General features: G+C 35.8%; 1 protein-coding gene and 1 non-coding gene across 2 annotated transcripts in view; one reads left to right on the forward strand and one right to left on the reverse strand.

Moving 5' to 3' along the window:
- The window catches only part of ZNF385B (zinc finger protein 385B), a 340,540-nt gene that overhangs the window by 139,791 nt on the left and 173,593 nt on the right, over positions 1-27,156 (forward strand). The window lies entirely within an intron of this gene.
- LOC126010008 (U1 spliceosomal RNA) lies at positions 12,691-12,853 on the reverse strand. Its single transcript, XR_007496151.1, has one exon. It is a non-coding gene; the product is annotated as a U1 spliceosomal RNA (small nuclear RNA).

A 27,156-nucleotide genomic window follows, 5' to 3' on the forward strand; every position in this document is an offset into this window, starting at 1 on the left:
CACTAACAAATATGATTTCCAATATTTAGAAGAGTGATGACAGAATGGATTTTATACACTTTCTATAATTAGAAACAGAACTGGAAGCAGATACCATATCATTTTCAGAAGATTAGCATTTCCCAAATTTGACTGAACATATGAATATGAATGTCATCAGGATGTTTTGGATATTTTTTAAAATTTATAAGTGCATAATCTTCTTAAAGAAACAAATTGAGTTAATAGTGGTGCTCATAATTTTGAATGTATATAATACAGCGCATATAACTATACTTTGTATACATAATTTATAATATTATTAGTTAACATTGTGCTATACGATTGATTTTTATTTGACATTTGATAAATAAGATTTAGTTCTAGAAGTTTTAATACATATAGAAATTCATGCAACTACTGTCTCAAGAAACTTTCAAACAGTTTCATCACTGTAAAAATATCTCTAGCGGTGCACTATTTTAGTTACATTTTTTTTCTATTCCTTTGACCTGTCACCTGTTGACTTCTTTTCCTCCATGGTACATCAATTTTCTCCAAAGCATTAGGTAAATCAAATCATACAGTATGTTACATTTGAAACTGGTCTCTTTAACTCAGCATAAAGTGTTTGAGTTTCATCCTTAATTTGCATGCACCAATTTTTCATTTTCTTTTTTTGTTGCAGAATAGTATTCTATTCTAGTACCATATCCCTAAAATTTGAGAAGTAGTAGTTTTCTTAGTTTGTTTTTGTCTGTTTGTTTGTCTTGGGCCACACATCGTGGTGCTCATGGGCTGGCTCTGCTCAGAAATCGATTCTGGTAGGCTCAGGGGATCATATGGGTGTCAGGAATCAAACCCAGGTTGGCTGCATGTAAGGCAAATGCCCTACTGCTGTACTATCATTCTGGCCCCAGACAAGTGGTAGTTTTTCAAAACATTAGCCACAACATGGACTCTGAATCCTATCAGTGATTACTTTATACTATAAGAAATGCATGGACTATGATGCATCTGTATTTATAATGGAACTTTTTTTTTTTGGTTTTGGGTCACACTCGAAGGCACTCAGGGGTTACTCCTGGATCTGCACTGATAAATCACTCCTGCCTGCCTTTGGGGACCATATGGGATGCCAGTATTCGAACTACCGTCAATGCTGGGTCAACTGAATGCAAGGCAAAATCCCTACCACTGTGCAATCTCTCCAACCCCTATAATGGAACTTTTCATGACATGTGTGATTCTGTTACATCCAGCACTGATTATTTTTTTTAGAAAATATTGATTTGTGGATATATGAAGGCGCTCCAAACAAGTTTGTATATACTTCATTATATAGTATCAAAATATTTTTAAAATCATAATCAATTTTATCAGCAGTATTTGGCTAAACTAGTTTTTCAAAATACTAACTTCTGTGATTAAAAATGCATTTAATTTATCTTGAATTGGGAAATTAATTTTATTTAAGGAAATATCTGATGAATTGCCAAATATGAATAACTTTTATTCAGTGATCACTCTTGTATGTGAAAGTGGTATTCAGGGGTCCAGAAATATAGTATAGGAGTTGATGCACATGATTTAATGTTGCCAGTTGGATATGTGGAACCCAAGCATCACTCAATGCACTTAGCATCCTCTGAGCATCATGAGATATGATTCTGGCAACCCAGATAGCCCAGGAAATTTCCTTATTTATGGCTCTACGCTCAGGGATCACTCCCGGCATTGCTAAGAGGAACTATATGTGATTCAAACCTGGTTCAATTGTGTGGATAGCCATTGTCCCACCCCTGTATTATCTCTCTGGCCCTCAAAGGCATTCTTAAAATAAATTTATCTTTCCTTTTCTTCCTTTTTTAAAACTACATATTTGGTAACAAAGGCCAGAGCTATCAGTATAGTTTTGTGACACTGCCTTTACTCATTTTTATTTGTAAGGTATTGGTATCAGAAAATTGGTATACAATATGAATCAATTAACAAATTTAAAAAGATAGAAACAAAAGCCTTAGTGAAAATATGAATATAATAATGATCTCAGAACTCTACGGGGGAGGAGGTCGGAGTGCTGGCACTAGAGGTAAGGTGTTTGCCTTGCAAGCCCTAGCCTAGGACGACCGTGGTTCTACCCTCCAGTGTTCCATATGGTCCTCCCAAGCCAGGAGCGATTTCTGAGCGCATAGCCAGGAGTAACCCCTGAGCATCAAAGTGCCCCTCTCCCCAAAAAAAGAACTCTACAGGGTATATAGGCTACATTTGGAAAATTGATAGTTCCTTTATGCTTTAAATTGGTTCAGAGAATAAGATCATTATGAAAAGCAAGTCTTATGAGGGGAAACAAAGAATAATGGGATGACTTATGCCTGAGAAGCCCTGGGTGATGAAGGTTTGATTTATGTCTACTGGTTGTCAGGTCAAATGAAAGTCATTTTTCCCCACATCCAAGTAAGTAAAACACTACTTATTAGCCATTCAGAGTCAGTCTTCTACTCCAGAGCTTTTCAAAACAAAATACTCTCGGTTAAAACATCTGCTATCTGAAATGTCTGAAGGTAAAATTCAACTAAACCATTTTATGAGGTATTATGATTGGTGGATCCAAAGGCTATGGGACTTAGATCTCAAAGTTTAGTTGTTTTTATTTCAAACTTTCTTTCAGAAAGTTTCTCATATATCTAAAAAATCTAGTTTGCTCTGTCAGTATTCAGCTTTATGATTTCTGAAAGCTCTCTACTAGAGTGTTCTTCTAAATAACTTTCAACTCAGAATTGAATCAAATTCTTAGAGAATGTCAGTCCTGCTAAATGAGCTCCATGTTGTTCACAAGGAGCAGGGATGAAAGGGGGGCAGATCTTCATTCAGTTAAGCCTTCATTCTACCTACACTGAAAGCATCTCGATTCTGATTTCTGTCTGGTCTAGACTATGGCTTTGGGATGAATGACTGTTCCTTCACTTTGGTTCATCTATTGTGAGGATAAAACCAGCTTTGCTCAGTGGGAAGATTTCTCAACAGAGATAAGAGCATACATTCATTTTATTTTTGCTCTTTGCTACTGCTGAATCTTGATATTATTTAATGCAATTAAAACTATCAGAAATAAAGTATGATTATATAGAAATAAGAGTTCTATTTTGTTCTGTCCATGTAAAACATAATGCTGTGAGAAAAGAAAATCAAATCTTAAGTGTATATTTATAAAAAGGTCATTTCCAGGTGGCCGAAATGATAGCACAGCAGGTAGAGTTGTTTGCCTTGCATGCAGGTAACTCGGATTCGATACCCAGCATTCCATATAGTCCTCCAAGTTTGCCAAGAGATATTTCTGAGTGCAGCTCCAGGAGTAATCCCTGAACACTGCCGGTAGGGCACCCAAACAAACAAGCAAACACAAATAAAGTGCTCATTTTCAAGAGTAGATTTCTATTATGATTTACTTCTTTAAATTAGAAACTACAGTAGAGTTGCAAATTATCTTCAACAAAATAAAAAATGATTACTAAATAAATAATGAAACTACAAATTTACATAGTTTGTATAGAGACTTCAAGAGATATTTTTACTTCGTGTAGCTTTACCTCAGAAAAATACAAAGTAGCTTCATGGAAAAGATTTAAGAATGGCTTTTTTATTAATATCTTTATTTAAACACCTTGATTACAAATATGGTTGTATTGGGTTGGGTTTCAGTCATGTAAAGAACACCACCCATTACCAGTGCAATATTTCTATCCCCAATGACCCAAATCTCCCTCTCCCACCCCACCTCTACCTGTACTCTAGACAGGCTTTTTACTTCTCTCATTTATTCACATTGTTAGGATAGTTCTCAATGTAGTTATTTCTCTAACTAAACTCATCATTCTTTGTGGTGAGCTTCATGTTGTGAGCTGGACCTTCCAGCTCTCCTCTCTTTGTCTCTGAGAACTATTGAAAAATGTCTTTTATTTTTTTTAAAACCCATAGATGAGTGAGACTATTGTGTGTCTATCTCTCTCACTCTGACTTATTTCACTAAGCATAATAGATTCCACGTACATCCATGTATAGGAAAATTTTATGACTTCATCTCTCCTGATGGCTGCATAATATTCCATTGTGTAAATGTACCACAGTTTCTTTAGCCGTTCTTCTGTAGAAGGGCATCTTGGTTGCTTCAAGGGTCTGGCTATTGTAAATAGTGCTGCAATTAATATAGGTGTGAGGAAGGGATTTTTTGAATTGTATTTTTGTGTTCCTAGGGTATATATCCCTAGGAGTGGTATAGCTGGATCATATGAGAGCTCAATTTTCAGTTTTTGGAGGAATCTCCCTATCACTTTTCATAAAGGTTGGACTAGACAGCATTAAGAATGTGTTTTTAAGGCCTAGAGAGTGCATTGGGTAGTGCCTTGTACGCAGCTTACCTGAGTTCAGTCCTGGGTCCCATGTGGCCCTCTGAGCAATACTAGGTGTAATTCTTGAATGCACAGCCAGAAACTCCATGAACATCACAGAATGTGGTTCACAAACCAAAAAATTAAAAATATTAAATTATTTGTAAAGAGTGGCAATTCAAAGAGAATGATAAAACATTGAAGTGGCTAAATCTGGATTAATTAAAAAGCTATGGATATCATTTCTTCAGGCTGAAAGATAAAGGACTATGATTGAATGAATAAAACCTGATTAAAAATGAATAGGACATAAATCACTGGGTAATAAAATTCATCAAAATTCTCACAAAGGAAAAATGACAACTTCTAAAGAAACACATAATATGTTATATTATATTATAAAAATCATTTTGTGGTAATAGTGTAGACATCATTGCCAAGATAGTAGTGCAGATCTCTTTGGGCAAAAAAAAAAAAAGCAGAAGATTTAAAAAGAATTCATGAAAATCACTTTTAAAGGTGTAGCAATACAACTGTCATTGGGGGTTAAACTTCTCATAACAGTTGAACCAAAATGTAAAGAATTATGGGCCAAATAAACTATGAGGATGACATATTAATTCTCACACCTAATTCTCTTAAGCTAAAATTAAAATGTTTTTTTCTAGTTTTATTTTTATACCAAATAAGACATCCTAAGTTTGCTTAGCCTAGCCTATAGTTTACCCTGAACTTTTTCAGAGATTGTGTACCCTTTAGTCACTGCCACTATCCAAGGTCGCAATATTCTTCCTGTTTAGCAATTTGATGAATTTTCAATTTGAGCCTAAATATCATTTATTGTCATTTCTCTTCCCACTCACTCAGCTTTTTGGTTCTGATAAAATTCAAACCATATTAGTCTGCAAAAGCAGTACATTGTGCACCTTGAAGCTTGCTGGCCTAATTTTTTGACAGTATTTTTCACATTAGCTTTCTTGCTCTATTCAAACAGAATATTGGTTTATTTCACATACATATACACATACATTCATACATCATCAGTTAGCACATTATTCATATATGCTTGTGCTTAACCATTTGAAGATTATTTTAGACTGCAAGTATTCATCCCAAATTCTTCGAAATGTTCTTCTACGATCCAGGCATTCTCAGCATCCCACTGGGAATGCAAATCCAGCCATATGGAAAGAGAACTAATGTATCACACCATTCAGTCAGATTTTCCCTATTGTCCCAATAATACTCTTTCTACTCATTTTCTACTCACTTATATTTTAATTGTTTCTACTAATTTATGTCATTTTCAATTAAGAACTACATATTGCATCTAGTTATATTGTCTCCTTATCTTTTTTAAACTTGACAAACCTTCAGATATTTAAAAGATTTTGGTGGTGGTACTTACTGTTGCTCAAAATAACAATATCTTTTAAATAGCCAGTCTGATTGTTTTGCAGAATTTGCTTTACTTTTTGTCAGGATTAGATTCAACATATCCGGCACAATAATTCTATAGGTAATGCCATGTCTTTTCTAGTATCCTCTTTAGGATACATAAAAATGTCAGTTTGTTTTATTTCTGATAATATTAAGTGGTGGCTCCTCGATCTTTCCCTTGTATATCTGCCATTTTCAATTAAAATATAATGTGGAAAGTTGCACTTTTAGACTACATAAATATCTTTTTGTCCATTTTTTAATTCTGTTTGGTTTTAATACTTGTTGATTGCTATTTGAATGGTTATTACTATATGGCTATAAAATTCTGATTTTCTCTTTCATTACACTTATGTATTTAGTTGATTTGCTAAATAGTCCCCAGAGGATTTAGCAAGGAGGAGAAAGAAATTGAATGAAGGAGAAGAAAAATAAATATGAAAGGATGGGATCAGTGATGATGACAATGTCTATATTGATACACTCACATCAGATATAGCTGAAGCTTTGTTTGGACATACAGATGAGGAGGAGGAGGAGGAATCCAGTTTTGAAGGATTTTAACCTTTGTGATTTAGCTTGATTACCTGTTAAGCTATAGTTTTCTGCACTTTATTTAAAGTTTTAAAGTTATTGTTTGCTAGTTTACAGTTTTTCTTTAACAATAAATATTGAAAAACATTTTAGCTCCTGATTCCTCAATTACTGTTATTGTTTTTGGATATATATTTTTATTTTTTAAATTTACTAGTGGCTGCTGCATTTTCCACCTCAGCTTATACTCGAGTCACTAAGTTTTCCCAGTCTTTAGGGTAAAAATCTGGGGGGAGGGTTGCTTATACTCAGGTTGGCTTATGCTTGAGTGTATTTGGTATTTCCATATACCGATAAATTAAAGGTGCTTAAAGAATTAGTGGATGAATGGTTGTAATTGGGACATATTGAAACATCCTTTTCACAGTGGAATTTGCCCATATTTATTATACAGAAAAAAAACAAGAAATGGAGACTTTTGATGGATCTTAGAGCTGTAAATTTATCCATGATCCCCATGAACAAACTGCAGACGGGTTTACCTTCACCTGTAGCTATTCCAAAGGACTGGCCATTAATAATTGATCTAAAAGACTACTTTTATCATATTCCTATACACCCAGATGATAGAAAACATTTTGCATTTTCAGTTCCTTCTCTCAATAATACTCAACCCTGTAGGCGTTTTCAGTGGAAGGTTTTACCCCAGGGCATGTCAAACTCCCTAACAATGTGTCACTTTTTTGTAGATAAGATTTTGTGCCCTGCTCCTGAAAAGTTTCCTCAGGCTCTCATTTATCACAACAGGGATGATATTTTATTAAAGATGAACAATGAGACAGAATTACAGTGTTTGTATTCTTTTGTTGCTGGCTGTTTACAAGCATCAGGACTAAAAATAGCTTCAGAAAAAAATACAGACTATACCACCTTATCAATACTTGGGTTTCATTTTAGACCTAAGTTCTATATGCCCACAAAAAATTTCTGTTAATCAAAAAAGCTTCAGAACACTTAATGATTTCCAAAAACTTCCAAAAATTGGGTCCATCCCACCCTAGGTATATCAATGCAGAGCTGGCTAAACTTTTTCAAACAACAAACAAACACACACACACACACACACACACAGAACATATATAGCCATACTTATAATGGAATATTACTAGCTATAAACAAGATAAATTCACATAAAAAATAAGTCTTTTTCTAGGACATGAGTGAGAAAAAGGAGAAAGCATGGAAGCTCTCAAAAATATGAGAAACAATTTGAAAGAACTGAAAGTGATAAATCATATAAATTTTTCAATTTATTCAAAATATAAAGAAAATATATAGGAAAATCTTCTTGCCTTTTTGAGAATATAAGCACCTAAACTCAATTAAAAATTGGTGGGAAAAGGGAATGAAATGTTTTATCTTCCTTTTCCGAAAAATTGATTCTGGCTAACCAGATAGTTGATAAATAAAAATGTATTACACAACAGAAAAACTCCAGTCAGTAAATTCAAAGAATTGAGCGAATTTAGGTACCACCATTTCTTCAATCCTTATTGAAATAATTAATATAGGAAATATTCACCATTGTTTTTTCAAATAATTTAAGTTTGATGGGAAATTTTTATCTGAAATGAATTGGGGATCTGAGAGAGGGAAGGGTGCTTTCTTTTCACTTTGCTGAGTGATCTGATCTCCTGATCATCTATCCAATAGTGACCTATGATCATAGAGCAGGGAACATTACCAGGTGTGTCCACAAAATGGAAGCAAGGAAGGAGAGAAGGGAAGAAGAAAGGAAAGAGAAGATCAAGGAAGGGGAAAAGCAAGGAAGAAGCGAGGGAGGGATGGAAGGAGGGAAAGAGGAGGGAGGAATTGAATCTAGAACCAAGGAGTAACTCAGTTGCATCCTGGAGCCTTGGAATTTTTATTATGTGGATTTGTAGTCTTTGCTTAAGCAAAGTAACCTTGGAGAAGACAGGTTTGAGGCAATTGGGGAAAGCTAAAATGAACAGAGTATTATTTTATATTATGGAAATAGTGATCATTTTATTTTATTTTATTTTTTGTTTTTTTGGGTCACACCCAGCACCGCTCAGGGGTTTCTCCTGGCTTTATGCTCAGAAATCGCCCCTGGCAGGCACAGGGATGCCGGGATTCAAACCAACGTCCTTCTGCATGAAAGGCAAACGCCTTACCTCCATGCTATCTCTCCAGCCCCAATAGTGATCATTTTAAATGTAATGATGATATGTTTATGTTCTTTAGAATTAATTTTTCAGGGAAACAAACTGATATACCGCAAATAAAATCATATAATATCTGGTACTTGCTTATAAATGAACTACCTGGAGAGAAAGTGCTTGGAAAATATAAATGAAGGTTGTTAATTATTAAGTCAGAAATATGAGGATGTGGGAATTTATTGTGCTATATTTAACTACATTTTTAATAACTGTGATTTTTGTAATGGTTAAGGAAAGGGTACTGTGAGTGAATAGGGAAATCATATACTAAGAGATCCTGCTTTTATCTATACTCTTGTCACCTCACTTTTAATCAGACTCATAGTATTGGTAGTGGGACACACTTGTGGTGTAAAGGGGTTACTCACTTGGCTCCAATATACATGTGTGACATGTAATAGAAATTCCTGTGGATAGCAGCAGTGTGCTGGTAAGTGGCCCTCTTAAAAGGAACAGTCATTATTTGTAGTGATAGACAGTTTGTACAGTATATAAACACTCTTATCATGACTAATTTCACATTTTGACATATGTCACTGACTGAGGAGTTGGTAAGAGATGTGGGTCATCAACCTTTAGGAGCCTGAGTTGAGTGGTCATTTGCAATGAGACGAGAGAGGAGAGAGGGAAAGGAGAGATGAGAGAGAGGGGGGGGGGAAGAGAAGGGAAAGGAGAGAGTGAGAGAGGAGAGAGGAAAAACATTAGCCTCTGGAGTCAAACTCTTGCCCAAATCTTAACTAGAACACGTACACTTCTGTTCTTGTACTGATTTCAGTTTTCTACCTTAATTTCTCTCCTGTATCATGAATTAATATTTCTGTGTCACAGAGATACAGAGATATAAGATTAAACGAACTGACCTGATATTGTTACTATTCCACTGTAGGTTATTCTTCATGTTAACATATATTCTTCTCTGCTAGTTTAAATAGTAGAGAGGACTCTTGATTGGGGTGATGTAAAAGTTTCAAAAGAAAGAAATAAAGCTGATCATCTTTTCAGTAGGCTTCCTGCCCAGAATTTCTATAATTAGCTACAATTGCTGGTTTTAGGCAGTTTCACAAACCTGCCAGAAGCTCACTGCGCTCTAATTTAGTTGGATATTAATAGGTAGGCTGGGAAGTTAATGTGATATGATTGTGGCTACAATAGAACTATCTGTTAAAGGTAGCAGTTTCTGTCCAATGTGCTCTGACAGTGCAAAAACACAGTGAGAATTAACTATTATCTTAGACTTGACATGCTACAAAGCCTATAACTTACTTAATCTCCTAGGGAATGTTAAGGACCCAGCTGAGATGTTTCTGGCATGAATGCACCTAAGGATTATGTGGCAAACTGGAAATGTTTCCATTCACAATTTTGGTTCTTGTTTGAGCAGAGTTGTTAATAATAGCAATAGTATTTTCCTTTTCAAATTTGTTGGATGCTTAAGTTGGATGCTTAAGTAGCAGATAATGAGAGTTTTTCCCTTTGTCTCTTGAACAGTTTATTTTTCTGTGTAATAATCTAAGAGTTAGATAAGCACTGATGAGGAAAAATGCACATTTCAGAAGTATTGAATTCTATACATATTTAACAATCATTTTAATTTCATTATAATTAAAAGAAACTAAGTAATAAGTCAAGTGCATTTGTAGAATATGGGCTATTAATGCTAACACACTTGAAATTTAATTTACACATGTGAGTTCTTTTGTTCCTGCTGGGATGTAACTGTTGTGAAGAGTTGAGTAAATGTAACAATATTACTCAATGTAATATGCATTTCCAGATAAGTATGTGTACTATAAGAAGCAACATGTTGTATCTTCCTGAAGTTGACCTAATAGCTTTAAATAAAATTTTTATGTAGACAACTAAATCATGGTCTCATAAGAAATTTAAGCTTCTTATTTCCTTAAAGTAGTGCTATTTATTATATTAGTTACTTTGTGGGTTATAGTAAAATGTTTTAATAATTGAAATGGAACAAAATTGAGAAAAATTGTGTGTTATATATAGAAAGTCACAGTAAAGTTTTGTGAATTAGGTTTCAAATATCTATGAGTATATTATAAGTAGTCAAGTAATGATCATTTCTCTGTGCCTCACAGTATACTTCAGATTTGTTCTTGTAATTGTAGTTTACAAAATGTAGTATTTATAGTATGTTTCAGTATGTTATAATAGTATTAAGATTTATAACCTGAGAATTTAAAAATGTCGAGAAAAAATTTAAAACAGTCAGAAATAATTAATGAGTGTCACTTAAAATTAAATAACAATTGTCTCTTGTGGTATGTATCACAAAGGTATTTAGATAGTCTTGAAATATTTTAAAATAAATTATCCTATGGTTGGAGTGGAGGCACAGTGGTAAAGCATTTGCCTTGCATGCGGCTGACCTAGGATGAACTTCGGTTTGAATTCAGGCTCCCATGTGGTCCTCCAAGCCAGGAGCCATTTCTGAGCACATAGCCAGGAGTAACCCCTGAGCATCACTGGGTGTGACTCCACAACAAAAACAAAAAAACAAAAATAAAAACACTTAAAATAAATTATCCTGGAACAAGGGGAGTGATGAGTCTACCTAGCTCTGGCTGGCAGTAGCAGTGATCAATACAGAGAGTGGAATTAAATTCTGAGGAGGACAAGAGTGTGGAGATGGACCATCTGACTATTTAATTTTTTCCATTTAAGCAGCAAAGGGCATACTGCCTAGTCTGTTCACAGGCACCTGTGTCTGTGAGTATATAAATCACTTATTATACATTGGCATATGCTGCAGGTGTCTTGCGTCTCAGCAATCCTTTCACGAGAGGAAAACGGGTAACACAAGCAGTCGAATATGAAATATAAAATAATGAAACCACACAGAGTATGTGGGGTCAACACATCATCTGGCAGACTGCGACAATTTTTTGAGCAGGGGAATTTATAGGGGTAAAATTAGCCAGAGGTAAAGAATAGTTATAATCACAAAGCATAGTACAACAGTAACAATACTTAAGCTATGAGTGTGACTGTAAAAATTCTAGTTTACAAAGGAGAAGGTTACAATTCAAAGTAACTCTTTGCAAGCTCACTTTAAATGCAAAATTAGGATTAGGAGGAAGTAGGAAATATCTAGAAATATCTAGAAAATAGAGCTGGACTCTATTGTTTTAGAGGTTAAGTAAAGGGAGGAACCAAATCCCCAAAAATGAGTTTTCCTATTTCTAAAGGAGGGTCAATAGTCAATAGCCAGGATCTGCATTCTGGTTATGCCCTTGATTACCAGAAACTGCAGCTGCAAGGACCTATTTGAAAAAGAGAGAAAAATTGTCTTTGCTTTTAGGGCTAGCTATATCCAGAAAAGGGTTCTCAAATAATCTTTGGTCCTGGAATTTCTGAGCCAAATTAATTGATAGAGGCCATTATTTTGCATGATATATACAAAGGAGAGATAGTCAAATACTGGCTGAAAATGTACTGCCAGGCATCTCTTTGGAAATCCCTCAACCATCCACGCAGGGGAAAAAGGCGTCCATAGCGGGCCTTTTGAGGAACCCCATGGGGGTTAAATTAGTTCTACCCACGAGGAAAATCTGAAGATACATCTGGTGGGCTGAGCCCCCTTAAAAGCTTAGGTATGCCCTGGCTGGCATATTTAGCATATTACAGTTTTGCATTTATGTACAGGCCCTATTAGTTCTAGATTTAGAAACTTATGGTCAGGAACTGTATCTTTAAATCTTTCATGTACACATCATGATGTATCTTACCTAGTAATTTTTTTGTGCATAGTGATAATGACCAAAATTCACCCTAATATATGATTTGGCCTCATTTTTATAGTTTAATAATATACCTATTTATATAAATATTATATTCACCTATTTATTTATATGAATACATTATTCATATAGTTATTGAGTTTATTATAGCTATGTCAAGAATTAATAAGAGTGTGACTAAATTGTTAATAAAAACATAATATATCTGTACAGATATTTTAAAATAATATTCAAGCACTAAGAAGTAAGAAAGATAAAATTAAGATCAGAGGAAAATACATAAATAAGAGGACTATAAATTCCCTCATAATTTATTCTTTGGACATTGTTTTCTCTTTTTTTTCTTCTGTGGGGAGAGCGCAAACGCAGTCCCCCACTACCATAAATTATGCAGTCGAGTTTCCCACATTTGGGAAAATCGCAGGGGTCAGCACGACCGGGGTGCAATGGGCGAGTCTCACCCTGGGAAACCACCTTCATGATCATGTAATCGCCCCTGCGAGGTAAGTATGGACATTGTTTTCTTATTTGATTTTTTTCAGTATGCAAAGTGAAAAGGAATATATCAGTTACATAATTCTTATATTAAAGAAATATCCCTGGAGAATGCAGATATTTCTTTGTATATGAGTATACATTTCTTTGTACATGAGTGAAATATTTTCTCATTTGAAGTTAATGTTGTAAACAGTGATTATCTAGACTAGAAAATACCTGCAAAACCACTCCTGAAGAAATTGTGGTCATGGGTTTTATTTCTCTGTAACTACTATTCCTCCACAAATATTAATGACTTTATAGAACAACCCAGCAAAAAGAAATCTTAAAGAGGACAGAAAGTTGATCTGATTTTGCCAGTCTTTTTATCTTTTTAAACATAGTTCTAAGAAGATTTGAAGAATTGTTTAATCAAACCTCCCAAATAATTATTCTTTTGAGCCAGTCTTTTAACTCACCTAAATAGTAGAGATGTCATCTGTTTTAAAAAATAATATGAGTAGAGGATCAAGTTAATATCCTTTGGTGGAAAATCCTTTGGTGGAAATATAACTTTGCCAAGTTTCTATTTAAAGAGTTTTTTCCACCTCCCTAAAAAAAATCATTCTTTATTTTTAAATTTAATTTAGATAATTTAATGGTATTGGACCATATCTGGTGATGCTCAGGGGTTACTCTTGACTCTGTGTTCAGGATTAGATCCTGGTAGAGGTCAGGGAAATATATGGAATGCTGGATATGAAACTTGGGTCAGTCACATGTAAGGCAAGTGCTGTATCTACTGTACTATTTATACACCCCAAAATGGATCATTTCTTGCTAAACATTTTGTAGGCTGATGTCTACAATATGGTTCCAACTTCAAAATATATATGAATAATTTCCCCTTCCCTTGTGTTATCTATTGATTACAATTAATAGCCAGTTTTTCCTCAGTCTATTGCTACTAGTTTAATTTAGTTAGCATTTGTATGTGCCTGGGGATTTTATTAGTTTTCATACAAAATCTATAAAAAGGGAGTGATCGAGAAAGATAGAAGATCTAGTATTTTAGGGCACCAATAGAGTCATTTAGAATGGTAGAAATTTATGAGACATCTAATTCATTCAATGGTGAAAGATTCACTTCTCTACCTTGAAAAAAAAAGGAAAAACAAGGAGAGATAAGCTACCAAACTGAGGCAAGCAAGGGAAGATTCAGATATGTTCTAGGAATTACTGTAAGGTCTGTTTTTATACACTGATAATGAGGCAGAGTATATTGAACTGTGGGGCCAGATTTCAGGTTAGGGCAGGAAAAGAATGAAAGAGTAAAAAAAGAAAGAGTAAAGGAAGGTATAGAGTAAATATTAGATAAACTCCACATTATATTTATAAGGAGAGAAGTGAAAATAAGAGGTGCAGCTATTACAAAAGAGAATGAAATGAAAGATCCTTGGGTTTTTACTCGTGAGCCTACAAGAGAGGTCATCTTCAAAAAAGCATAGAAATAAATATCACACTGCCATTTTATTTTTAAAGTATAGTTCCCATTTAAAAGAAAATGGAAATAGTCTAGTTCTGGGGAGTCTGGAAAGCAGTTGTATTGAGAAATAAATGTTTGTCTAATTTATTTGTGTAATAATCAGGAAATTTAGTTTGCAGCCAGAAAATTGGTTGTTTACCACAGAGAAGTTGTTTGTTAAAAGGCATTGGGGAGCTCAGAATCACCAGGAAGATTGTAGAGCCAGATTCCAGACACTGGAGGAGGCTTGAAACAGAGTCTGAGTTCACAGTAAGAACTGACTGTTGGTAGCACTGAACACTGGCACCATGGCACATCCCATTTGGACAAATTGTGGGCTCTTTTGCTCCTGCTGTTTCTGTCTCTTCAACTGACTAGTCCAAGATGCAGTGTGGAGTGAGGTACTGTAGGGACAAAAGTGGGAGTAGGAAGAAACTGATTGGTGGATCATCAATTATATCCTTATTCTTTTGGTTCAGAGAAGGCAGAGAAAAATGAAAATCTGTGAAAACTGAAATCCAAGAAATCTGACATCATTTTAGCCATAACAGAAATGTGATAGACTGTTCATTACACGGTACTAAAAGTTAGAGTGCAGGGCTGGAAGCATTCTGGGGAGAATCATCTTCTGAGCTTTGCATTATAGACTCCTCATATCTCCAGGTGGCAAGAGCTAAAAAAAAGCTTACACTCCTGTGACCCAATTAAGGACTGCAGTGTCATTATGGGGACTTAATGAGCTCATTTAAGGACTCACTATTGCTCTCATCACATTGAGAGATGAGGAGTTCATCATATAAGTCTTGGAGAAACAAACATTGAGTGTATGGACAATATAAAGTGGAGTTCTTATAGTAAGGCCTGTATTGTTTCTTACTAAAATTAATATTGTGCAGAGAATCAACAGTTTTGGTTTCTGAATACAACACCCAATATAAAAAAAGACATACATTATACTTCTTCTTTAAACTTGCATACATTCTGAGTTCATGGACTTTCTGCTTGTTTGTTTATTTTGTTTTGAGTTTGTGGGCCGCAGCCAGCTGTGCCCAGGGCTTACTCCTGGCTCTGCCTTCACAGATGAGGATGACTCATGACTGGGTTCCTGGGGACCACAAAAGGGGCCTGATATTGAAACTAGGTTGGCTGCTGCAAGACAAGTACCTTAATCTCTTTACAATCTTGCTGGCTCACTTGGCTGGTTTTAAAGCTGTTTTTAAGGTACTCTAGGAAAGGTAATATATTGAGTCTTAATTTTCAGTTCCAAATTTAAATGATGAAATTTTCAACTGCCCAGAGCCATTGGCAATTTGAAGATCTAATTAAGTATTACAACTTAAGTATAAATGCCAATCCTTTGAGTTTCGATATTATACTCATTCTGTTTTTAGTGTTTATTTTAAATAGACTCGCTGAAAATAAATGTTAGTGACTTTACTATGTATTGACCCTTTGAGGGCACCCAGCAAAGCTGGATTATTATAGCAGAGCACATACTAGCCCTTGCAGGCACCAGCTATGTAGGCATGTCTCTTCCTCCACCAGGCAGTCTGCCAACCTCCCCACTCCTTTCTACAGCTGCTGCTCCTCTATAGTATAGGCTAGTCTTCTATCTGTTCTTGCTAGTTGGAAAAGTCAGAGTCACGCCCAACCACACTCTGTCTGGTATGGCAGTTGTGCAAGTTGGGACATAAAGATTATACAACCTGTTGTAATTAAAAATCTTATTTTTACACAGTACTTAAAAATAGTAACAAAATCTGAAATGCAACCGAAAGCATAGTTTTTATAGAATTCTAAACTATAGAGCAAGGGGACAAAAGCAATTGTATAGCTAGCAGGACTCTAGTCTTGCATACAACTTACCCAGGTTTGATATATGGCATCCCATATGGTGCCCTGAGCCAGGAGTGATCCCTGAGTGCAGAGCCAGGGATAAGCTCTGAATACAGCCAGGAGTGGCTCCCAAAATAAAGAAATAAAATAAAATGTAGAGCTTATATAAAAATAAAATCTTTAACTTTTCTTAGAAGGATACTCTCCTAAGCCATTCTTATGGGACCTAAATTGTAAAATGCTTATGTTTTACTAGGCACCTTCCTGAATGATTCCAGGAAGGTTTTCTTTAGGGCTTTCCAATGTCATTAAGTGCCACAAAGTAGAGCTGCATAAAGCTGGCTTTCATCTGCATAAATCCTAGAAACTCCCTGCGCTTATTGTTTATACCAGCTCAAGCCAAGCTGAAAGATGTCAAGGAGATGATATGACTGATCGTGATGACCCTGGACAAGTTCTGGGCCTGGGATGTTTTATTACATTTTATTGATGCTTGCATGTCATAAGATCAGATTCATTCCTAGCCAAGGGTCTTTGAAACCTTACTAATTTGCATAAGTGCTCAGAAACATGCTAATTTACTCTGTGTGTGTATGTGTCTGTATACTTGGTGTTAAGAGTAAAAAAGTAGATTTTCAGAAAGCAAAGATTGGTTCAACTGATAAGCTGTTACTTAATAGTACAAAGTTACAGCTTTTTATAACAATGGAAAAGCTTAAAATCCTGATATTTCAATGTCTTCTGTCTTTCTCATGTCTAAATTTATAGCTTCTGTACGATTGAGAAATGCTAAACACATTGTTTTGTCAAGTTGAAGTATAGTTTATGAGGAGAAAAATCTCCCAAATATTTGTACTAATATCCTAAGAGAGGATGGCAGTTATTTTTTCCCAAAGTGATTTTTAAATGGTTGGTGTAAATTGGAGGTGATCTATTGTCCCCTAAACACAATCTTGCAGGGAAACAGAGATGTAAACTTCATGTGGTACCCTGTTGCTTGACTGCCTGTTCTCTAAACCTCCTCTTGCTTTGTTTCTCTTCGAGAAGGAAGAAAAGGAGAAAGAAATCACAATAATACAGTAGATCTAGCTTTCAACAACTTGGTAGAATCAATTGTGTGCATCTGTTCCCAAATTTGTATTAAGTAAAATGCTGATGGTTTAAAATTAGCCATTGTAGGAATGTTTTTACTCTTGGGGAGATGGCAAGATTGCTCTGTGTATATCCATGTGCTGGAATCTGAATTCAATCCCTGTAACTCCATCCCCATCAATACTCGTGGGATGGTTCAAGTAGTCCCCAAGAAATACCAGGCCAAACAATACTGCATCAACTGCATCAGAGTATTGAGACATCAGAATGGTTAGTACAATTTTTCTTGGATTAGATGCAAGCCCTTTTCTTGGGAGGCCACTGTACCTTAAAAATTAAATTACTCAAAAATTTAATTAATTAAAAATTAGGGTTCTCTTTATTCTAGTAACTGGCTGTTCATTTTTACTTCTACCTATAACTTACCTTTGAAAGGAACTTTCCATTATCATAAATCCTATTATTATTGTCATTTCCTGATTCTTATTTGTAGAATAGGTACCATGATATGTATTATAGGCTCAGTATAGGCTCTGATATTTTATTTAGAAATATTCTTGCCCATACTACCGAAAAAATAGTATTATGGACTCTTTTGCAAAAATATATTTTGACTAAAACATTGTGCTAGGAAAACAAGGCATTATTCTAGTCTCATGATATATAAAATGTAGGGAAAAATCAGATATGATGTAGTACACATCATACTAGTTGTTGTAGAACTAAATAATTAGCGAAGGTGCTAAATAGAGATGGATGGATGGAGGGATTTTTCTCTGCCATCCCAGGCCACGTGGCTCCGCAATCCCCATTCAGCTGGTGGGTCCCAGGTTTAGGTGAACGGCGGAATCAGACTCATCCAGAGACAGGCATCAGGAAGTATCAACTTTATTTATACCCTATCCACCACATGTGTGGCCTATATCATAACCAGTTCGCATTCAGCCATTCTTAGCTAGCTCTGCATCTTAACTCCTTTCAGCCATCTTCCCTTTGACCTCCATGCTGGCAAGAGACCAAAAGAGGGCCTCATCCCCTCTGGTCAAAACCTTATCTACTTGGGGCTGGAGAGATAGCATGGAGGTAAGGCGTTTGCCTTTCATGCAAGAGGTCATCGGTTCGAATCCCAGCGTCCCATATGGTCCCCCGTGCCTGCCAGGAGCAATTTCTGAGCATGGAGCCAGGAGTAACCCCTGAGCACTGCCGGGTGTGACCCAAAAACCACAAAAAAAAAAAAAAAAAAAAAAAAAAAAAAAAAAAAAAAAACCTTATCTACCCTTTCCAAGACACCTCCCAGGAAATGGGCGGGGTCTTGCAGGTAAGGTCAAGTTACCTAGGAAGAATGGGGGGGAGGTGAGGCTTCAGTTGTTATTTGAAAAAGTGTGATGAAAAAATGCAACTTGGACCACAAAATAAAAGTTATTTTGAGCTGTAGAAATTGGAAAAGGCTTCATAGAGACAGATCCATCTCAATTAAGTCTAAAAAATTAAGTCTAAAACTAAGCATATTTAAAGCTCAACTTTATTAATATATTTATGATTATATATTCATACATTCATATTTGTATATTCATATATTCATGTACATATATATTTATATTTATATATAAATATATAAACATCAAGTTAAAGACATTTTTAAGTTCATCTATATGTTTTTAGTGACCTTCTGCAATTAGCTATTATCATTGGAGTCAAAGATAACAAAATAAAATGTTAATATTATCAATATATGGAATTGCTGTTAGAATCAGTGGATTCCAATGCAAAAGGTGTGTTTTGTTCATATCTATGCTCTGTGTAGCTCAAAGTTGGAACACTAAAGTTATATAGAATGCTCCAGATACTGCATATCACTTATGCTTACTTATGATGTCATCAAATAACAAAAACTATGAAATTGATTTTATGCAAATTATTACAGTAGGAAGAATACCCAGATATGAACATTCTGTCTTGTCCTTCATACAATGGTTTTGCCTCAGTTTTTTATTGGGAGGAAAGAAGAAATTATATGTGGAGAATTTTCAATTGGATTTTCTTTTTTTTTCTTTTGATGCTCAGGGGTTACTTCTGGTTAAGCACTCAGAAATTGCCCCTGGCTTGGGGCGACCATATGGGACGCTGGAGGATCAAATGCGGTCCTTCCTTGGCTAGCGCTTGCAAGGCAGACACCTTACTCTAGCGCTACCTCGCCAGTCCCATCAATTGGATTTTCTATACAGTGATAATGTCAGTCAACTGAACAGGAATATTTTTTCTGTGCTTAATTAATTTTAAGAATAAAAGAAGCTTCCATGTAGGCTAATAACTGAGGAGACAAGGAGCAGGAGATTCACTAGTAAAAAATAAAAAAAATACGTTTTATTTTCTATGTCTTGCTTTGACAGCAAGTTCTGGAAAAATGGAAGAGGTCTGTGTTTGACCTTGTCAACATCAAACATCAGTTATTCTGAAACATGCCATTACCACCATTAAAATAAAGAATCAGAAACTGTCATTGAGAGAGGTTTAGAGACTTGCCAAGGCCTCAGAGCTAATAAATAAAAGAATTGGATTTTCATTCTGTATCTTTTTGGCTCAGTTCTTATTTTAATAAATCTTATATAAAGTGAATTCTACCACAATATTAATAATGTACTGAATGAGATTTAATGAGCATTAATAAGATTAATGGAAAACCCATTTATTTTCATTTGTGTATTTGTATACACATTACCTAGTTTAGAGAGAATAGCCTTCAGAATCATGCCCAAATATTTACATTTGACAGGAAGGTGTTCACCAGCAGTTTATAATAAGTATAAATCCAATTCTCCAAGTTAATTTTCTATCCAAGAAAAAGTATAAAAAGAAATAAGAGATTGTATTAAGGCATTAATATTTAAATAACTGCTCTTACTATATGCATCAATAACATAAAGAAATAAAAAGTAACTTTCACCTAGATCTAGAGAAGCTTATGCAAATGCTCTTAGAGGCATTTGCAGAGATTCTTAGTTATTTGAGCCACAGTTTCTGCCAGGACTACTGTGTGCAAATGTTATAACAAATTTCCATGAAAAAGGTCTCTAAGGAAGGTGACAAAATGTGAAAACTACTAATCTAATGGGTAAGTGTTTCTCATAAAACAAGTACTGAATGTGTGGTATACATCTTTCTCATGGAAACAAGAATCCCTGAGCTTCCTGGCTGTTGCTAGTTTGCAGGCCCCTTGCTGTGCTTTTGATATTCATAGCAAAGCAATGTTAAGAAGAACCTAAAATGTTCATTGCACAGCAGGGGAATCTCACCTAGCTGGCCTAAATCATTTGGCATCTATTCCAGACTCAAATTATTGTGGTAATTATGAATCTGAGGTGATCATTTATGGTTGAGTTTTGTTTGGGGCCCAGTCATTTTCAGTTCTTTTTTTTTTTAAATTTTGTTTTACTTTTATATTAGTGTGTTAGTAAACAGATCAGATGTTTCAAATAGCTGTGTCATCTTTGATTCTGGAAGCAAAAATTAAAAGCAGAGCAAAAGATTACTACCTGTCTGGCTATGTTACCTATCTAAACTTTGAGATTATGCCTGTACTAAGTGGAAGAAAAGAAATGAACAATTTATCCATAGGATTTAGGAATCTTTTTTTTTTTTTTTTTTTTTTTTTGGTTTTTGGGCCACACCCGTTTGATGCTCAGGGGTTACTCCTGGCTATGTGTTCAGAAATCGCCCCTGGCTTGGGGGAACCATATGGGACGCCGGGGGATCGAACCGCGGTCCTTCCTTGGCTAGCGCTTGCAAGGCAGACACCTTACCTCCAGCGCCACCTACCCGGCCCCGGATTTAGGAATCTTTGAAGCTAAGAAATTTAAGGGCATTTTGTCATCAGTGACAATGGCAGTGTGGGTTTGTAACATAGGGATGAGAAAGCCAGAGCTTCCTGTTTCCCTTTAGTCTTCTGCTCAAGGACAGTCGTCCTTCAGTGATGCAATCACAGGGAATATTATTATGATTTTAATTCCCTAATCACCTAATTTTAGGTGAAGAGCTCATGTGTTAGAAATGTTGAGATGTTGAGAAAAATATAGACAAATCACCCAGAAGATATACAAAAGTAGAAGAAAGTGAAAATTGTAAACTGTATTTTCAAAACAAATGAAATGTTTATGAGTCAGAGTTCCTAAGGAAATGCTTCTTGGAAGATTGAATCTGTAGTAACTGTGTTTAGAAACACATTCTGGACAAGAAGAAATGGGGAACAGAGGAACAGAGTTGCCCTTGAGGTGGTAAAAGCTATGATCACAAAAGTTCAAAGTAAGAGTGAAGCACAGATATTTACTGTGGAAAAAATTGTGGGGATTTAGGAAGCTGCTAATTTTATAGGTGAAAGTGCAGAGGTTTTCTGCCATGAGCAGAACTAAGCCTTGGATTTTGCTATTAAAAGCATAGCCGTTGCTGAATTGGTCATCAATCATTGTAAGGCAAGGTTTGACACATCCGATTCTTTTCTCATAGAATTCTCTGAAATTAAGTGAATATAACAGTGAACCCTTTCTCAGGAAGCAATTGGCCTATCTGAGACACTCATTATGAAGAATAATAGAAATGAGTGTCTGGGAAGTTTGCCTTGTGTTCTGACTTCCCTTCTCTGTTAGGAGAACCAAGTTCTTAGAATTCCTATGAGTATATTCTCAAAAGAAGATCTGAAACTGAGGCACATCAATAAGGGGCATCAGTGTCACCTGGACATCAGTTAGCAGTGGGCATTTTTTAGGATTTATCCGAGACTCCTGAGTCTCAGTGAGGTGCCCAGCTGTTTGTGCTTAAAAAGTTGGATTTTTTTCTTTCCCAATTTGTTTGAGCTGCTGTATTAACAGTGACATCTGAGACTCTCCAGTCTTAGAAACAAATACTAATTTTTCACAATTCTAGAGACTGGGAAGTTTAAGAACCCTAGAAAATTTGTACTTAATAAAGACCTCATACTAACCATAAAACATAAATATCATGTAGGGAAGACAAATAATTTTTCCCATACAAGTTTCTTGATTTTAATGTCTCCTGTAATAAAAGGCATATTTACACAAGAAAAACATTTAATTATAATATATACCCGTATATATATATATATATATATATATATATATATATATATATGATATCAGAACAACCAAATAACTCTACTAAATTGCTCAAACTACCACCTTCAATCTCAATTTTAGCTAAAGAAACAAGAATATGTTGGATTGAGAAGGATCTAGTTTTGAGAAGTTATAAAAAAGGAAGGTATGTCTGACATGCAGACATCTACTTCCTTCTCCATGAGAAATGTTTAGGGACAGAATCTTCCTTTGGTAGAGAAATGGCTTTCTAAATGAGCTTTTGCCTTATAGAGAACTGAGAAAAAAGTGGTAACTTCTGTTAGGTTTTCCAAGCCTTTCCAGTGTTTTCTCTTTCTTAGAAATAACTTGACCCATCGATGAAATCCTATGACAAGACTCTGTTGTGTATGTAAACATTTTTATGGGATTACTATGTTACTGACCCTACCCTGATAGGTGATTGTGCCCTACCCTAGGGTGTGACCTGGCATTCTGCTCCCACCCTAGGGTGGTACCTGATTCTGCTCCCACCATTGGGTGGTATCTGATCCCACCATTGGGTGGTACCTGATTCTGAGGCATCAAAGTAAGGGTCTTTGGAAGGTGAAGGGCTTTTTTCCTGAGGCCTATTCTTAGGCCTTTTGGCTTCGGCCTCTTCATGGAATAAAGAGCTGTTTTTCTTCGGAAGCCTGACTGCCTGTTGGCTTTCTTCCCGCCGCATTCTCCTCAGAACCGCCAGATGAACAGGATAATAGACTCGTGGTCCGAGCTAGGAGGAGAAAGACCTCATCCTCCATCCCTCCATCAGTCAACCTCATCAGGGGCTGACTTGCAACAAGACTCATATCCTAGTATGCAAATTCTGCTTAAACAAATCCCTTGAATTCTCACCAAAATAGCTCTGTTCTGTAGTTTCTTTTCTTTTTTTCTTGGGAGTTGGGGCTGTTAGAGCCAGGCCCAACTATGCTCAGGGCTTACTCCTGGCACTGCACTCTAAGATCATACCTGTTGGGTTCAGGGGGCCATGAAGAGTGTGGGGAATAAACCTGGGTGGGTTTATTGTATTGTATTTTGGGGCACTTAGCATATATTTCCAGGTGTGGTATTTCTGGGTCATGTGGAAGTTCAATTTTTAGTTTTTTGAGGAATATCCATATTGTTTTCCATAAAGGCTAGACCAGTTAATATTGTCACCAACAGTGAATGAGAGTCCTTTTTCACCTGCATCCTTGCTAACACTAGTTGTTCTTGATCTTTTTTATGTGTGCCAGTCTCTGTGGTGTGAGATGATATTCTCATCATTATTTTTATTTTCATCTCTTGATGATTAATTATGTATATCATTATTTCATGTGCCTTTTGGCTATCTGTATATTTTCTTTGAGGAAGTTTCTGTTCATTTCCTCTCCCCATTTTTGAATGGGGTTAGAGTTTTTTTCTTGTTAGGGCAGGCAGGAAGAGGGCAAAGGGGATATCAGGAGGGAAACTGGTGGCATTAGTGATGGGAAATGGGCACTGGTGAAGTATATTGTATATTGTATGACTAGAGCTCAATCATAAACAACTTTTCAACTATGTATTTCACAGTGATTCAATTAAAGCAATTATTAAATGAATAAAATATTTTAAATTAAAAAAATTAAAGAAAAGTACCCTACATGTTATGCAATTGCTCAATCCCCTGCTTGATTTCTTATAAAAGTATAACATTGAAGGCCAGGAGTGATAGCATAACAAGGAGGGCATATGCCTTGCACATGGCTGACCCAAATTTGGTCGCCAGAATCTCATATGGTCCCCAAAGCACCACTAGGAATGACCTCTGAGTGCAGAGCTAGGAATAACCCCTGAACATTGCTGGGTGTACCCAAAATCACTTCCTCAAATAAATAAAATTAAATTATAAAATTCACAATGGGTGTGTGAGGCCATATATTTGAGCCTAGCACCTCTCTCTCTCTCTCTCTCTCTCTCTCTCTCTCTCTCTCTCTCTCTCTCTCTCTCTCTCTCTCACACACACACACACACACACACACAGTATTGCTATCCTGATTATAATTGACCTCAAAAAGAATTATTACATAGACACAAAAGAATGCTTATTTAGAAATAATGACAGAAACATTTTGGAAATTTGAGTCTGTGGTATAATACATGTGTTCTTACTAAGAGGTACTTACTTTCCATAGTGGTGGTAAAGCAATAGTTTTTGCTAAAAACTACAAGGTGTATTAGGCCCTGTTGTTTGCTGAGTTGAGCTTGTGTGAGAACTCTCTCAGTTTCATGATTTCATTTACATGGGGTTTTTGTATATCAAATTTCTTACTGTAAAAGTGGGATATTATCATTGCATTCATACAAAATCATAATTGTAGTTCTATTTCTCAGAGATAACTGATGTTAACAGAAACTATACTTATTCTACAGTTCTCATACTTGGTGTCTGAAACTGGATTGCCCTTTAAGAGGCAATTGGTTCATCTTAGACACTCTGATTCACTAGGTCTGGGTAGGGTCAATGCTTATGTATTTTTAATAAGTACCTCTTGCAAGGTTCTATATATAGTTCAAATCCATTTCTAAAGCTGTACTTCTATACTCTAAATTTTCAAGTAGATCTATGCAGATCACATTGTGTTCAGCTTCTCTCTGGCCTTAATGTTCATCTGTAGTATATCTATTGGAGATGAGAAGATATTTAATAAGAAGTAATTCTTGATTGTTAACTTGTACTGTAACCATTTAGAAGACAAGCTTCTAATTTAGTGGAAAAGAGACCCCATAACACAGTTCTCCAGAGAAACAACCAGTTGAATATCTAGACCTCAATTTAAATATATATGAAAAATTACTTTTATAGGAATTTATTCCAGTGATTTTAGAACCTGTTCATGTTCTGCTATCTGTAAACCGGAGAAACAGGAAAGCTGGTGGGATAATCTAGTTCCAAGCCTGAATGCTTAAGAACCAGGAACTCTATTGTTCATGGGCAAATGATAAACATCCCAGCTCAAGAGAGAAAATAAGGCCAGAGAGATAACTATGAGGGCTCAGTGCTTTACAAGCTTTACATGAAAGAGGCTTAGGTTGATCTTGGCAGTGTGTGGCTCCCCGCCCACCACTGTAACTGCTGAGTACAGATCCAAGAGTAGCCTGTGCACTGCTTAGTAAGACATGCAATATTTAATATATATATTTGGATATTTAGAGCCACACTCAGTGGTGCTCAGGGATTACTCCTGGCTCTGTGTTCAGAGATCACTTATGGTGATATTTGGGGGAACCGTATGTGATGCAGAAAATTAAACTTTGGTTAGTCATATGCAAACCAAATGCCCTAACCCCTGCGTTTTCTCACCAAATTTTCTAAGAAAAATAAAACTACCCTTTCCCTCTTTAATGGAGACATTAACTGGAATGGATAAGACCCTCCAGCATTGGAGAGTGAAAGTTGTCTTTGGTCCTCTCATTTACACATACTATCATCTTCCAAAATCATCCTCATAAAGAAAAAATATCTTATTCTGTAACTATGTGTGAAAATCATCACAAGATAGCAAATTTGCATTTCTTTCAAGTTCACTGGTGACATAAATGCTACTTCTTACAAAGACCATACTGTGATAATCTTTAGAATAGAGTGGAATACCAACTGACAGTTTCTGGTGGACATTCTCCTCACAGTACCAGATAGATAGTACAGAGTTATGATACTTTTCTTGCATGTAGTCAACCCTAGTTAGATTCCTGGCACTGCAGGATCCCCCAGGCACTACTGAGAGCAATCCTCAAGTGCAGAACCAGGAACAGCTTTCAGCACTAATTCAGTCACCAAGCACCCCTCTAGCTCTGCCAAAAAAAAAAAAAAAAAAGAAAAAGAAAAAGAAAAGTAAAGAAATAATTGCATGGTCTTTGGAGTTTTATTAAGCTAAAAGAACAAGATCCTGATCATGATGCAGTCATTTATAAGCACATTCAATGATGTATAGTAAAATGACCAGTATCACCCTTCCTCAGCATCTCTCTGATACTGTAGTATGCTGTTTCTTTATCTCTGTGACCACAATAAAGGTGTAACAAGTAAAGAATCTCTTCTGATATAGTCAGCCACAAAATCTTAAGTATTCAAGTGATTGTTGGGAGTAATATTTGGGATAAGAGGACAAGGTCAGTTGCATCCAATAATAGGCATAACACCTCTCTCAGAAGTTGAATGCATGACATTTCTTAAATAGGACAAACACTAGAGAGGGATGTTGATGCTACTGGCAGTTTCTGTGAATTATACATGATGCACTGTTTTAAAATTCAGCGGAAAACTGCCATTTAGCCTTTATAATAAACGGTATTGTATGAAAAGTAAAGTGCTGAGTGTGTGAACAGGAAATATATAATGGATCTTAAGTACACCTCTTTGCATTCTAGCAACAGAATGTATAAAACCAGGTCTTTAGGAAGTTTAACCTCAAGATACCTTACAGAATGAACTAGATATATCCCTGCCTGTATGAACTGAACTTCCAAACCAGCCCCAATTTCTAAATTTTCTTTTACTTAAACTGCTTTAAGCTGACATAATGTAAATGAAAGCTACAGTGGCCTTTCTCCATTGCCCTCTGTATATGTATATACATATATGGCCCTCTGGTAGCAGGGGGAATTAGATAGATTAGGTTGTGGAAGTAGCAGAAACGTCTCAGAGTTCTGGAGACTAAATATTTTTGTTATTACACATGGCAAAAGGAACAAAAGGTTTTTCTGAGGTCTGTTTTCTAAGAGTGCTGAGCACGTTGTTGA

This window comes from Suncus etruscus, chromosome 5 (genome assembly GCF_024139225.1).
Source record: "Suncus etruscus isolate mSunEtr1 chromosome 5, mSunEtr1.pri.cur, whole genome shotgun sequence".
Lineage (NCBI taxonomy): Eukaryota > Metazoa > Chordata > Mammalia > Eulipotyphla > Soricidae > Suncus > Suncus etruscus.